Consider the following 13275-nt stretch of genomic DNA (forward strand, 5'->3'; position numbering starts at 1 on the left):
TATTTGTTTCCTAGCTCTTTTTCTCTGAGGCCCCTCAACCTTTCATATCCATTTTACCAAAGGTCTCTGTTTTTCTTCTATTGACTTTCTCTACATGACTGTTTCCTTCTGGGTACTGGTGACCACTCCCTTCCCTTATCCATGCAGGGCTAGAGGTGGTAACTCCCCCTGTCACTAACCCCAGGTTATTTCACTTTCCCTTGTGGTCTGCATATGCTCCACCTCCAGTTTTGTAAATAGTCCCTCTTAAAGTAAACCTTCTTCAAATGATCTGGATTTGAGGATGCCATCTGTACCCTGTGGGACTCTGATGGGTACAGCCCTCATCAAGGAAACTGCAGATAAGCCTGTCCAGAAATGTGTCATGCCTTAGGAACCCATGAATCACCCTGCCAGAAAGGCAGCCTTAAGTTCAGAGAATGGCAGACTTAGATTCCCAGGTCAGTATTAGTCATATACAGAGAGTCCGACTCCATTACCTCTCCTCCCTCCCCCTGCTCAAACCCTGGTTAGAATATAAACCTGAATTACCCAGTAGGGGAAAGAGGAATTGAAAGACAAGGTGTGAAAAGAACATATCCCTTTCACTGACTTCAAGGGGAGGAGAGGAGCTTTAACTTTCTATTAAATATGCAGTTTTAATTATTACATGGGGCTGTATATTTTATTTGTTCTCAGAGGACCTGTATTACATAAAAATTATTTTAAAAATCCATGAGTCCCATAGCATTTTTGTTTCTTTTTTTCCCAGAGATACAGAAAGAAATAGCCAAACTAAATAAATATAAGGGTTCAATGAAAACAAAAATCACAATAATAAATGTGCTTTATGATTACACTGTACTTGTTCAAGGTGATGGCTACATAAGTTACATAAAACTGTATCCACTTCTCAAATGAGAGAACAATTTCAAATCCTCTTTGGGCAGTAATACCGTGCTTTTCTTGTACAAAGAATTAATACTGCTGAACCACTTCACTGCTTACTAGATGAAGACAGTTGTTAGACTGTCAAACAGTTATTACTTCTAAGCCTGGGCTAATACACTATGAGGAGCATAAACAGTGTTTTCTTACCATGGTAATTCACGCCCACTGTAGGAGCCGACTGAGCTACAAAGATAGTTGCCCTAATTCTGTGCCTTGGTCATAGGTAGTTTGGTTGAGTATAACCCTACCTGTGCCTCCCCCAAATTGCAGCACCGGGGTGTGGGATATAGAACATACTAGAGAAGAGCCAAAGTGAAGACCAAGAAGATGATACTTCATACTACGTTGCAGGGATATGGTAAGAATTATATAAGAGAAGATATTGTGAAATTGGTGGCTTGGAGAGTTCAGTTTAGGAAAATGTAAGGTGTAGGTCTGGTTAGATCATCTAGAAAGTGGTTTTATGAATATACAGAAGCACTACTACTTATATGAAATGTTTACCTAATGTGGCAAAGAGGGTCACAACTTCTAAAAGGAGCTATTGACGGATGAACAGCAGGAGATTGCAGATTAATCAATGACATTCCTTCATCCACAATAAATGTACTGATAGACTTTTTCTCGTGCCAGATGCATTAGGATAACTATTAATTTGTTTATCACTTATATCTTTTAGTCTGACATATTCCACGGAGTCCTTATGGCAGCTGGCTTCACAGTTTTCCATATGGCAGAGTCTTTGTGAACTGCAGATCTCTTTTGGGACTAAGAATAAGCAGACACTTCATTATAACACAGGTACGCACTGCTGAGATCTTTGCTTAGTGAATATAATTAATATAATTAGTTAGTCAGAGGTAGCTGAAGTGAAGCAAAATAATGCTGTGCACATACATGGGTGCTTTAGAGGGTTTTAACCTTATTTTTCTTCCCTGACATTTGAATGTATTTACTTCCCGGATCTTTTATGGTTTTGAATTCTTTTATTTTGCCTGTATTCCAAGATCTGGCAACTATTGATTGACCTTCTGTTTCTGTTGCTTCTGCTCACCCCTAGTTGATTTCAGGTAGAATATGAGTTTGAGTTAATTGATAATTGTCCATTTTGTAAGCATGAAACTCCTGCATATAGCATGACGTTCAGACAACTAGAACAGTTCTCAAGGTAATTATTCATGCATGCTGGTAATCGATCAGTCAGTCAACAAATACACTCATGCAAAATTGACCCGGCTACTGTGACTATGTGGGGACTACTGACCATGGGGGAGAAACTCTCACCATCTTTCTGTCCCACATGCCAATACATCAGAAGGACCCCCGCTGGTAAACGTTACTGTACAACTGACTGCCCGTGAGCCCTGGGCTATACTGTGTGGAATGGAATAGGCTGGCTTCTGGACACACAAGTGCAAATAGTGGGATTAACTGTCTTTTGTTTGGGAAGACCTAATGGGTCCACCCCTAATGGCACTCAACATAACATGAGGTGACAGATCTGTACTGTGACCGCTGATTCCTGGCTAGGCCACCAGAATGTTTCCTTAAAGCTGGGCCTTCACCTCCCCATAGGGGTGGCTCTGGGTTGGTGAAAACCAGGGGTGTCCTTACCTTCCTTATAACTGGACAGGGCACTGCTGCTGTTGACTCCCTTTCCATTGACCTGGCAAGCGCTTGGCTCCGCATCCTGACAAATGACTGTTTTTAGCATACTAGGTATCTTACCCTTGATACTCTTTAGCTGCTTGTGTCTGTATTGTATTTGTGGTATCTGGTTGCAGTGCCCCCTACATACCTGACCCCAGGGATATCTAGGAAGAGGGGCGGACCAAGACTGTAAGGGTCGTGCAGGGTATGTAGGGGTGCAGTGTATGGTCAGGCCACTCCAGATGGCTGCTCTCTTGCTCTCTGTACATCCCCTGCCCAACCAGTGTCTGCTTTACGCATATCTTACGCACTCACCTTCCTACATATTTGCCCCAGGCCCCATCTAGTGATTGTTCTTATCAAAGGGGTGGTGAGCGGTGTGCCTCTATTGGTCAAAAAGAAATACACTTGTGCAAATTCATATGTTCTTTTAATTTTAAAAATTGGTATTATAATTAATAATACTTTGATTTACTCGTTCCGATGGTATTTATTGTGTAGCTTAATTATTAGCAACTATTATACCCACAATACCTAAGGAAAGAGGCTACAAAGCTGACACTTATCTTTATTAAATATCAAGTATACATACATATGAAGTTTATAAACCTATGTATCAAATATGTATAAACACACATATATATCTTTTTCATCAAGTATATTTTAATCAGTTTCATTGAGGTATAATTTCCATAAAATGAATCCACCAGTTTTAACTGTACTATTCAGTGAGTTTTGACAAATGTATGTAGTCTTTTGACCACAACCATAACAAAGATATATTATATTTGCATTATCTCCTGAAGTTGCCTCTGGACTTTTTGCAGCCATTCTCCTCTTCCCAATTCCAGGCCCTGGTAACTATAGATCTGCCTTCTGCAACTGTAGTTTTGTCTTTTCTACTATTTTATATAAATGAAATCATACAGTGGTTAGAGATTTGTGTTTGGCTTCTTTCCCTTATGTTGCTTTGAGATTCATCGATATGGCTACGTATATCAGTAGTTCATTCCTTTCCATTTCTGAATTGTATTCCATTGTATAGAACACAAAACTGTTTTATCTATTCATCAGTTGGTGAACATTTGGCATTTTCCCAGTCTGTGGCTTGCATGTTCGTTTTTTGACAGTTTGTCTTGAATGAAAAGTTTTTATTTTGGATAAAGCCCAATGTGTCATTTTAAAATGATTTTTACTTTGTATATCATTTCTAAGGAATGTTTTCCCTATCCAAGGTCACAAAAATTTTTATTCTACATTTTCCCTAGAAGTTTTATAGTTCAAATTCTTATATTTACATCAGTGATATAATTCAATTTATTTTTTCTATATGGCTTGAGGTATATATACATTAATATTATATATGCATATATGTATATACACATATCTGTATCTATCTCTATATACACCTATATGTATAAATATTTGCATGTAGATATCCAGTTTTTTTGGCTACTTAAAAAATCCTTTTCCAATTATCTTAGCACCTTTATTGAAAATAAATTGACCATATATGTGTGGTTCTATGTCTAAAACCTCTCTTCTGTTCCTTTGATTGGTACATCTATTTTTATGCCAATACTACTCTATTTGGATTACTGTAGTCTTTAAAGTAGGTTGTTGAATCGGACAATATGAGTCCTCAAAAATTCTTCTTTATTTCGCAGATCATTATGGTTATTCTAGATCTTTTGCATTTCAATAATAATTTTATAATCGGCTTGTCAAATTCTACAAAAAAGCTGACTGGGATTCTGTTTGGTCTGTTTGCATGTATTGATCAATTTGGAGACAAGCTGACACTGGAGACAAAATCTGAATGATTCAATGGAAACAGTGAATCCCTGGTAGTTGCAAAAGAATGTAAAACTAAGGTAGACTTTGGGATGTACAGAGTTGTATGTGGAGTAACATCAGGATAATAAGGGATTCCCTGGGATAAATACACCTTTAAAAAAACCCTAAACAGTGATGTAGGGCATGGCTAGTTCATTTCTGATGGTTGTTTTTTCTGAGGTGAATATTCAGTGCTGATAGTAGTTTCCTTCTTTTAGGCAATAAGGAATGGTAAAACAGGTGGATCCATTTCATAGTGATATTGCAAATGTGGATTAGAGTGTAAGCCATATCTATAGTGCACATAGTTCTATGGGCCTCATTTAAATTCTGCTTGTCTTCAAAGGTAAAAAGCTTAACACTGCGGCAAGAGCTAAGGAAATGATATTCTGAACCTTGGTTTGCAATCACTGTGGAATAGGTAGTGGCTGACGAAAAGCATTGGATTTCTTAGTCTGGTGCTTTATCTTGGCATGAATCATATGATACTACACATTTCCTAGGGTTTGCACCTACCCGAATTCAGAGTCATAGACTGCACTTTCTTAAACAGATGTACACAGAGGGGAAGGAAATCATGTCATAACTGTAGAACCCAGCTAAAGCTCTGTCCAACTGAGGTATAGAAATGGAAATGAATGGATAATGTATATCTATTACACACATTCTTCTAAGTAAAAGAAAGACCAAGCCAATGGCCACGTTCTCATCATTGGTTGTATCCTGATGAGCCATGCTTGAGCCAATTAAGAGTGGGGCTCAGACTGCTTTGGGGTAGATATTTTTGTTTTCATAACAGAACTCTGGTTTTATGAAGGACACAGGTTGTGAAACATAGCATACAGTTAAAACAAGTGAGCTTCCACCAGCACGTTTGGTACTTCTTAAGCTTTTGAGCCCTGTAGAGGTGTTCTAGAGGGAATGATTCTTCAACAGGGAATCTAAATCTTTCCAGGTAGAGCTTCCAGGTTTTGAACTTGCCCTCGGAGATCCAGAGCACCTTTTCTCAAAGAATATAACCCTGATCACCATGTACAAACTTGTAGAAAGGGTCCCTGTAAGAAGGGACTAAGTTGGCTCTATGATAGGCTGAATCACACTAGCCTGTGCCACAGAAATTTGCCAATAGGATACTGGCAGACCAGGAGGAAAGTTGAGGCATATTGTTGCTTTTGACTCTCAAAGACATGGTAAGGCATAAATTCTCACTGAAAGGGCCTGACTTACCCATATCCAGGAAGTCAAAAGCTGCAAATTAAGTCTGTGCTGAGAACAAAACTTCTAGCATTACTATGATTTATAACCAACAGAAGGTATGCAATTCATTGGTATAATCACATTTAAATTAGGGTTTGATTTCAATCAATCATACTGGACTATAAGGAGAAATTGCTCCTTGGTATGAGCTGGTCATCATTAGGGATAGATAAATGATTAGAGGGCCACATGCTGTACCTCCAGGATGTGATTTGGGCTTAATTGGCATTCTCTGTAGGGCAGCTGGGGACTGAACAGTCATCTAACCTGAACTCTTCTTTCATCATTAGAATTTTTAAGAAAGAAATATTTGGAGATATTCTGCCAGCTAATGTGAAGTTTCCAGGCTGTTTCTGGCCATTGCCATTCTAAACGGCTACCAGTGGTGCCCTTTTGTGCAATGAATCCATCTTGTTCAAAACCCCAAAGTGCAAAAAAGTAACTCTGTCAGGTTGTAGACATTTAAAAAATGTTTCCTAAGCCTCGTCTTCATCTGTTCAGGCTGCTGTTACAAAATACCACAGACTTGGTAGCTTATAAACAACAGAAATTTCCTTTTCACAGTTCTATAGGCTGGAAATTCCAAGATCAAGGCACCAGCATGGTCAGGTTTTGGTGAGAACCTTCTTCCTAGTTCATAGCTGGTGTCTTCTGGCCGTGTCTGTATACGGTAGAAGTGGGCTAGGGAATTCTGTGGGTTCTCCTTTATAAGAGCACTAATCCCATTCATGAAGGCTCCATCCTTATGACCTAAGTACCTCCCAAATGCCCTACCCCCAATACCATTACATTGGGCATTAGGATTTCAGCACATGAATTAGGGACAGGGCACATTCAAACCATAGGCACCTCAATAATCTGTGAAACCTTACAAATATTTACCTATGAGTTTCAATACTCTCAAAATACTGTACTTTACCAACAGTTTAGCCTTATTTAAGCAAAGTCCATGTTTTAATGATTAAAAATAATATATTCCTGGGCTTCCCTGGTGGCACAGTGGTTGAGAGTCCGCCTGCCGATGCAGGGGACACGGGTTCGTGCCCCGGTCCGGGAAGACCCCACATGCCGCGGAGCGGCTGGGCCCGTGAGCCATGGCCACTGAGCCTGCGCATCCAGAGCCTGTGCTCCGCAACGGGAGAGGCCACAGCAGTGAGAGGCCTGCGTACTGCAAAAAAACAAAAATGATAATAATAAATTCCTAAAAGCTCCCTTAGGCTAAGAAATACTATTTGGAAAAAATATTCAAAAATCCTTCTGCTGGGAAGACCTTAACAGAAAGCAATTCTCTTTTTTCAATTTTTTAAATTTTGTATTCATTATTCTTTCTTTTACAATAAAAGTGATAATTTAAAATATTGAGAATTTACCACATTCCAAGATTTATGATGCTTTTTAATGTTGCATCATGACTTTGTAAGAAATATATTATTATTGTCGTTAATTCTATTATTTCTATTTTTATAGATAAAGAAACTCAGTTTCAAAGAGATTAATAAACTTAGCCCATGTCACAGAGCTAGTAAGCAGCAGAAGCATTTAAACATTATGTTATACAAGGATAGCTATTATCTTTATGGTACGTGACTATTTGGCTCTTGGTGTTGCAGATTTCTTGCATTGCACACCTTTTATCCATAAGGCCTTACACTGAGCAATAGAGGACACACAGATATGTAGCAAATGCAGGCTCTGTCTTCCAGAGGCTCAGAGTCTGGTGAGAGAGAAAGGATGCGGTCAAAAACAGCTACAATAAAAGGATTTAAGTTAGAAGAGGCAAAGAACTATAAGAAGGAAAAATAACCCACCATGGGAGAGTAGTTGTTTATCATGAAAGGCTTTGTGTAAGACAAGGATTTGAACTTTATGTCGAGTAAGGATAAGGGTTTAGATGTGCAGTGGTTGGGGTATGTGGAAGGCATCCAAAAAAAAAAGCTAAGCAATAGGATTTAGTGCCCTCTCACTCTAGTGTATAGGAATCATTAGTTTCTGGTTTAGATATTCTCCTTTTGCTTCTCCAGATCCATTCTTAGCCCTTCTGTACTGTCGCTCTGCCTCAGAAGTCTGACCTATATTGACAGTATCAGTGGGGTCCCATATCTTCTGGATTCCTGTTGAATGAGGCCATTGGACAGCCCCAATGGGATATCAGAAGAAAGGAGGAGAGTAAGCTAGGAATATTAATTCCCCTAGGCAACACCCTTCCCTATAGGGAGTCACCTTGAATAAGTGTATCCCAAACTAGAGGTCACTATGCCTCCTAAGGCAATTATGTAAGACTTTCTGTTTTCAAGTTCTGGTAGCTGCTCCCTCCCCTTACTACTGAATCCTCTCTCAAGGTTCCCCTATATGCACAAATTAATAAAGTGTCCCTTTGGAGTGAGTTTAACTATCCTATTTTGAGTATATTGTCTCTTCTCTATTGGGACCCTATCTACTACACCTTCCTACTACTCTTTACCCCTCCACTTTCCTAAGACATAGGCTGTACCCTTGCTATTAAAGAAATTGTAATATTCTATTTTTCTTCTTATATTTATTTCTGAGCTATCTTTGACGTTTTTCTTTAAGGTAGATGCCAAACCATTGCAGCCAATGTATTGCCAATGACTTTTTGGACCATGGGGATGCCATGAAAAATGTCCAGCATGAGAAGCTACTGCCAAATATTAGCTCCCTCAATAAACATGTTGCCATTTCTTAAAAGCACTGCCAATTTCATGAGTGTCTGTGGATAGTCAGGATTCTGCATCCCTCGCCATAGTTGGGAAGTACAAAGGAAGGCTGACTATCTATTCCTTCCTTTCTCTTGCATTACACTTGATCCAGAAGATGCTTATGGATGCCCATAAGCAGCATATGCTTGCTTGCTCCTGAACCAGGAGCGAATAGGAGATTCGCATCACCTACAAGTCACATGTGAATAGCTGAAGTATATCTCCTAGGACAGTCTCTATGATGCTTTCTCCTATCCACCTCCACCATATGGAGGCATAGCCAGGAAGGAGATGGGGTATAGAAACAGGCTCTGCCCCTGCTCCTTGACCCTTGATACTTTCCCACAGTGGGGTCACTAAATAGGCTAGCAGATATGGCACAAACTCAATTCCTCAATACCTTTGGGCATCTATGGAAGTCATATGGCAGTCCTCATGGTATAGAAATAATAGTACCAACCGAAGAGAGATGTGCACTCTCTGTAATTTGTAAATAGCACCTCTTTGACAAAAGGACCAGGATGAGAAACACTTGTCCCTCTTCAAACTCCATAAACCTTACATCTACTTAGCCATATGCATTCCTGTGTTCACATAACTGAAGAAAGTAGGTCTTTTAGTTATACACAGAGATATGCAATGAAAGCAGGGGGTGTGCTAGACTTTATAAGGGCCCCTTCACTACTAGTTCTGCTGTTTCCTTGGTTCCATATCCTGCATCCCTCCCTGCTACCTCATTCTTCAGCTTCCACTTCAACAGTAGGAGGCCTCTAATTATGAGCTTTTCACCTCGTCCTCCTTTTTAATCATTCATTTCCCCTCATTATATTCATTCACATGAGAGCTCTCCCACCTGATAATTCATTGTCTCTATAGAAAGTTTCTGCTTTGAGAATTGATGAAGCTACCTTGGATTCAGAGTTTTAATAGAGCAGGTTTGAGTTAGTGCATTGAAAATGGTCTTTTTTTTGGCCACACCACGCAGCTTACAGGATCTTAGTTCCCTGACCAGGAATCAAGCCCGGGCCCCTGGCAATGGGAGCGTGGAGTCCTAACCACTGGACCACCAGGGAATTCGTTGCAAGTGGTCTTCAGCATGTCAGTTAATCTCTCTGAACCTTACCTCAGTTTCCTCAGAGCTAATACAGAGGTTAATCACACCTTTCTCTACAGTTATTAAGATAAATCTGGAAAGAATCATATAAGCATAAGCAATTACTATTTTTCTACTTTTACTACTACTCGTCCTGTCCAAGAATGTATCACATTTTAGGGTAATTAACTTGTTATTTCTCTGTCTCTTCAAGTAACTCTAGCTGCCATGAGGACAGAAGCTGTGTTAACTTTAGTTCATCACTGTCTACCCCCCATCTAACATGGAGCTGATCCAGATCAAATGTTCCCTAAATATTGCAATTTAACTATAATTGTCAAGGACAGCAACTGCATTTTCACAGCAAACAGGACAATCCTCTAATTCGTATTTGTAGAACTTGATACCAACCAGTGCTTGAGAAAATACAGCTGCAGTTCATCCTTACTCAAGCACCTCCCTTTTCCTTTAGCGACATTTCATAAACATCCTGGTAACTGAGCCTGAGATAGGCAGGAAAATGTGTGAATTTGTGATAAATCCGGGCTTGCAGAAGGATGGTAATAATAGGCTTCATTCCTTTAACTGCCCATCTTCAGTATCAGTGGATAGAAACGCATCAGAGAAGAAATATGTACTCTATTGCTGCTACAACTAAGCTATTATTTTTAGAAAATTCAATCTGGCAGTCCAAAACAGCATCTGATTTTTGTATGGTATCCTAAGATATACTTATCTAGAAATTAGCTATTGTACTGCTTCCTGTGGCTTCCCAGGTAAGAGTGCAGTAGAGGACAAATAGAGGACATTGGCACCAGAATTCCTCCATTACACCAGCTATTAAAACAAATGGAGACAGAATTCCAGTGCACAGTGCTCGCTGAGATGATTTTTACCAGTGAAGAAATCCCAGATAAAACACAGTGAATGTCAAACTTGTGAATGCCGTGCTGCAAAAATTTCTGTCATGTAAGAAAGAAAACAGATGCTTTACATTTGGGGCAATACCCTATACTAATATATATATATAATTTTTTTCATCTCTCTGCTTCCATATACCACTCCGCTTGATTTTTTTTTAACATCTTTATTGGAGTATAATTGCTTTACAATGGTGTGTTAGTTTCCGCTGTATAACAAAGTGAATCAGCTATATGTGTACATATATCCCCATATCTCCTCCCTCTTGCATCTCCCTCCCACCCTCCCTATACCACCCCTCTAGGTGGTCACAAATCACCGAGCTGATCTCCCTGTGCTATGCGGCTGCTTCCCACTAGCTATCTATTTTACATTTGGTAGTGTATATGTGTCCATGCTAGTCTCACTTGGTATTTTTTTCTTGTTCAGTTGCTTGGCTGCTTTTATCAATTGAGCATCTTGTTGATGAAGAAATTTCAATAAAAGCACCCACAATGGGAGCTGATAGAGTCTAGGACATGTAATAGTAGGCATGTAATAGATCTTTATTCATTTGAGGAGCAATGATGCACAGGGCTCTCTCCAGAGGAAGGTGCTTTAGAAGCTTGACTTGTTAGCACCCAAAATGGTTGCTCTCTCACCAGGAGACCCACACTAACTAAGGTCACAGACAGTGAGGTGTAAACCAGAATGCCAGTTAATTCCTTTGTCATGTTATATGACATGGTCAAGGGACCAAAGCTCTCCTGTCCTTCAGTTAACATATATTTTAGGTACACCTACGGGGGAAGTCAAATAAAATTCAGAAGTATGCATGGTTAGCATGGAATCAGAAGAAGGGGTGTAGCTAAATAGCTACTTCGGGGATGTGCTTCTCACTGCAGTAACACTGCTGACCTTCTTGGACCAGTGCAGCCTCTTCCCCTGGACTATGCTTGAATGGACAAAGATAATTTTTCCTTGACAATTGTATTAGATATCTATCGCTGTACAACAAGCTATACAAACTTAGTAGCTTAAGACAACACACGATTATTATTTCACAGTTTCTATGAGTCAGGAGTCTGGGCATAGCTTAACTAGGTTCTCAAATCAGGGTCTTACAAGGATGAAGACCACGTGTTGGCTGCTCTGGCTTCCTTTCTGGAACTTAGGATCCTCTTCTAAAGTCACATGATGGTAGCAAAATCAGTTCCTTGAGGTTGTCAGAGTAAGTTCCCCTTTTCTCAGTGGTTGCCGGCAGAGGTTTGTTCTCAGCTACTAGAAGACTCCCACAATTCCTTACTAGATAGCCCTCTCACAATATGGCTGTTTGCTTTTTCAAGGCCAGCAGAAGAATCTCTCATCCAATCTAAGACGGAGTCTCATATAAAGTAACAAACACAGGAATGACTATTCCATCACCTTTGACATGTCAATTAATCAAGCTATGCACTATCCTATCATATTCACAGGCCCCATTCGCACTCAAGAGAGGAGATTATACAGTGTATGTCCATCAAGGGACTAGAATAATGGGGACCAACTTATTATTCTTCCAAACATAGTAACTCTCCTTTCTCTGGGCAGTATAGCTTAGTTGAATTGTTCTTTCTTCACTGCAGAATAGACTCATCTTAAAGACTTTTCCAAGTACAGATTTTCAGACTCAGTCCTTAGAATTCAGATCTAGTATATAAAGCAGAACAGAGGCATTTCTATTTTCAAGCCCCATAGGTGATTCTGTTGAGCAGACAGGTGGCAAACCACTTGAGCTTCTGTTCAAGTCCTGAAATCTGACCCACATATATCTGAATCCTGATTTTGACTCCATAATTCACTAGCTTCATGACCTGGAAAATTTCACTTGATGACCCTAAGCCTTGGTTGCCTTATCTGTGAAATGAGGATGATAAAAAGGATACTTTAGTCATTGCTTCTCACACAGATTGACTAAACATATGCATGGAACATGGTTAGCATATGCCTGGCACATTGTAGGTGTATAAATAACGTAGCTGTTATTATCTGATTCTATGGCTGACACACCTTCCTTCTGACAGTGAAAAGCTTGGAAGCCTTGTATTAGATATCTATTCTGTTTCTTTAGGTAACTCTGTAGACTGTTGATCTTTGATATTGCAGGTTGTTTTAGAGTTATACAACTTAACTCACAGAAGGTAATCTCATATGTAAGTCCTAGATATAGAGGCAGAGAGTAGGGAATTCATGTTTGTCTTTAAGCCACGTGTGCAGTGAGATCTTCCATTGCAATGGCATTGCCAACATCTGCTAGCCCAGAAGCATCAGAGTCAGGCAAGGCTGAACATCTCTAGCTGTTTTCACCTGTATGTTTTTAACATATGGACTTGAATTCTTATTTTTATCACAGTCTAGTTATCAGGGTATTGATTATTTGTGTGGACAGTGGAAGAAATTTTCTCCCAACATACTAATTGATTTTTTTCTTTTGTCACTGTCTCCAGGTCAGGTCAAAAGAAAAACTGGCCTGATTTATCAGCAACATAAAATCTTGCTGTACTGAAATTGTCCAAAGTGGTACTGCTCTCAGATCAATATTCCGCTCAAATGTAAGGCAAATGCTCTTCATCCTGTGAAAGTCAATTTTCAAATACTTAACAAAGTATAAATTCCTTTCAAAGGCATTGCATAACAGTGTCATTCCATTGTGTGGGTACTCAGTAAATACTTACTGACTGACAGAGCTTTTGACTCTGTGATGAAGCCCATACTAAAAAAAAATTAAAATCTGTTTCAATATTTCAGAGTTCCTTCTTGGCTAGACCTCATGTAGGAATCGCTCTACAGATGCTGTAAGTGTGAGAGGTAAATCAGCAGAATGGAAAGTACCATACTAGATGCCAATTATCT

The 13275-nt window shown here is 39.5% G+C and overlaps 1 long non-coding RNA gene across 2 annotated transcripts in view; it reads left to right on the plus strand.

Moving 5' to 3' along the window:
* Positions 1 to 13275, plus strand: part of LOC309797200 — a 1037104-nt gene that overhangs the window by 902311 nt on the left and 121518 nt on the right. For both annotated transcript variants that reach the window (XR_014292561.1, XR_014292562.1), the window contains exon 3: positions 1610 to 1731. This is a non-coding gene — a long non-coding RNA (uncharacterized lncRNA). The remainder of the gene's footprint in view (positions 1 to 1609; positions 1732 to 13275) is intronic.

Source organism: Mesoplodon mirus (assembly GCF_964341445.2).
Source record: "Mesoplodon mirus genome assembly, chromosome: X".
Lineage (NCBI taxonomy): Eukaryota > Metazoa > Chordata > Mammalia > Artiodactyla > Ziphiidae > Mesoplodon > Mesoplodon mirus.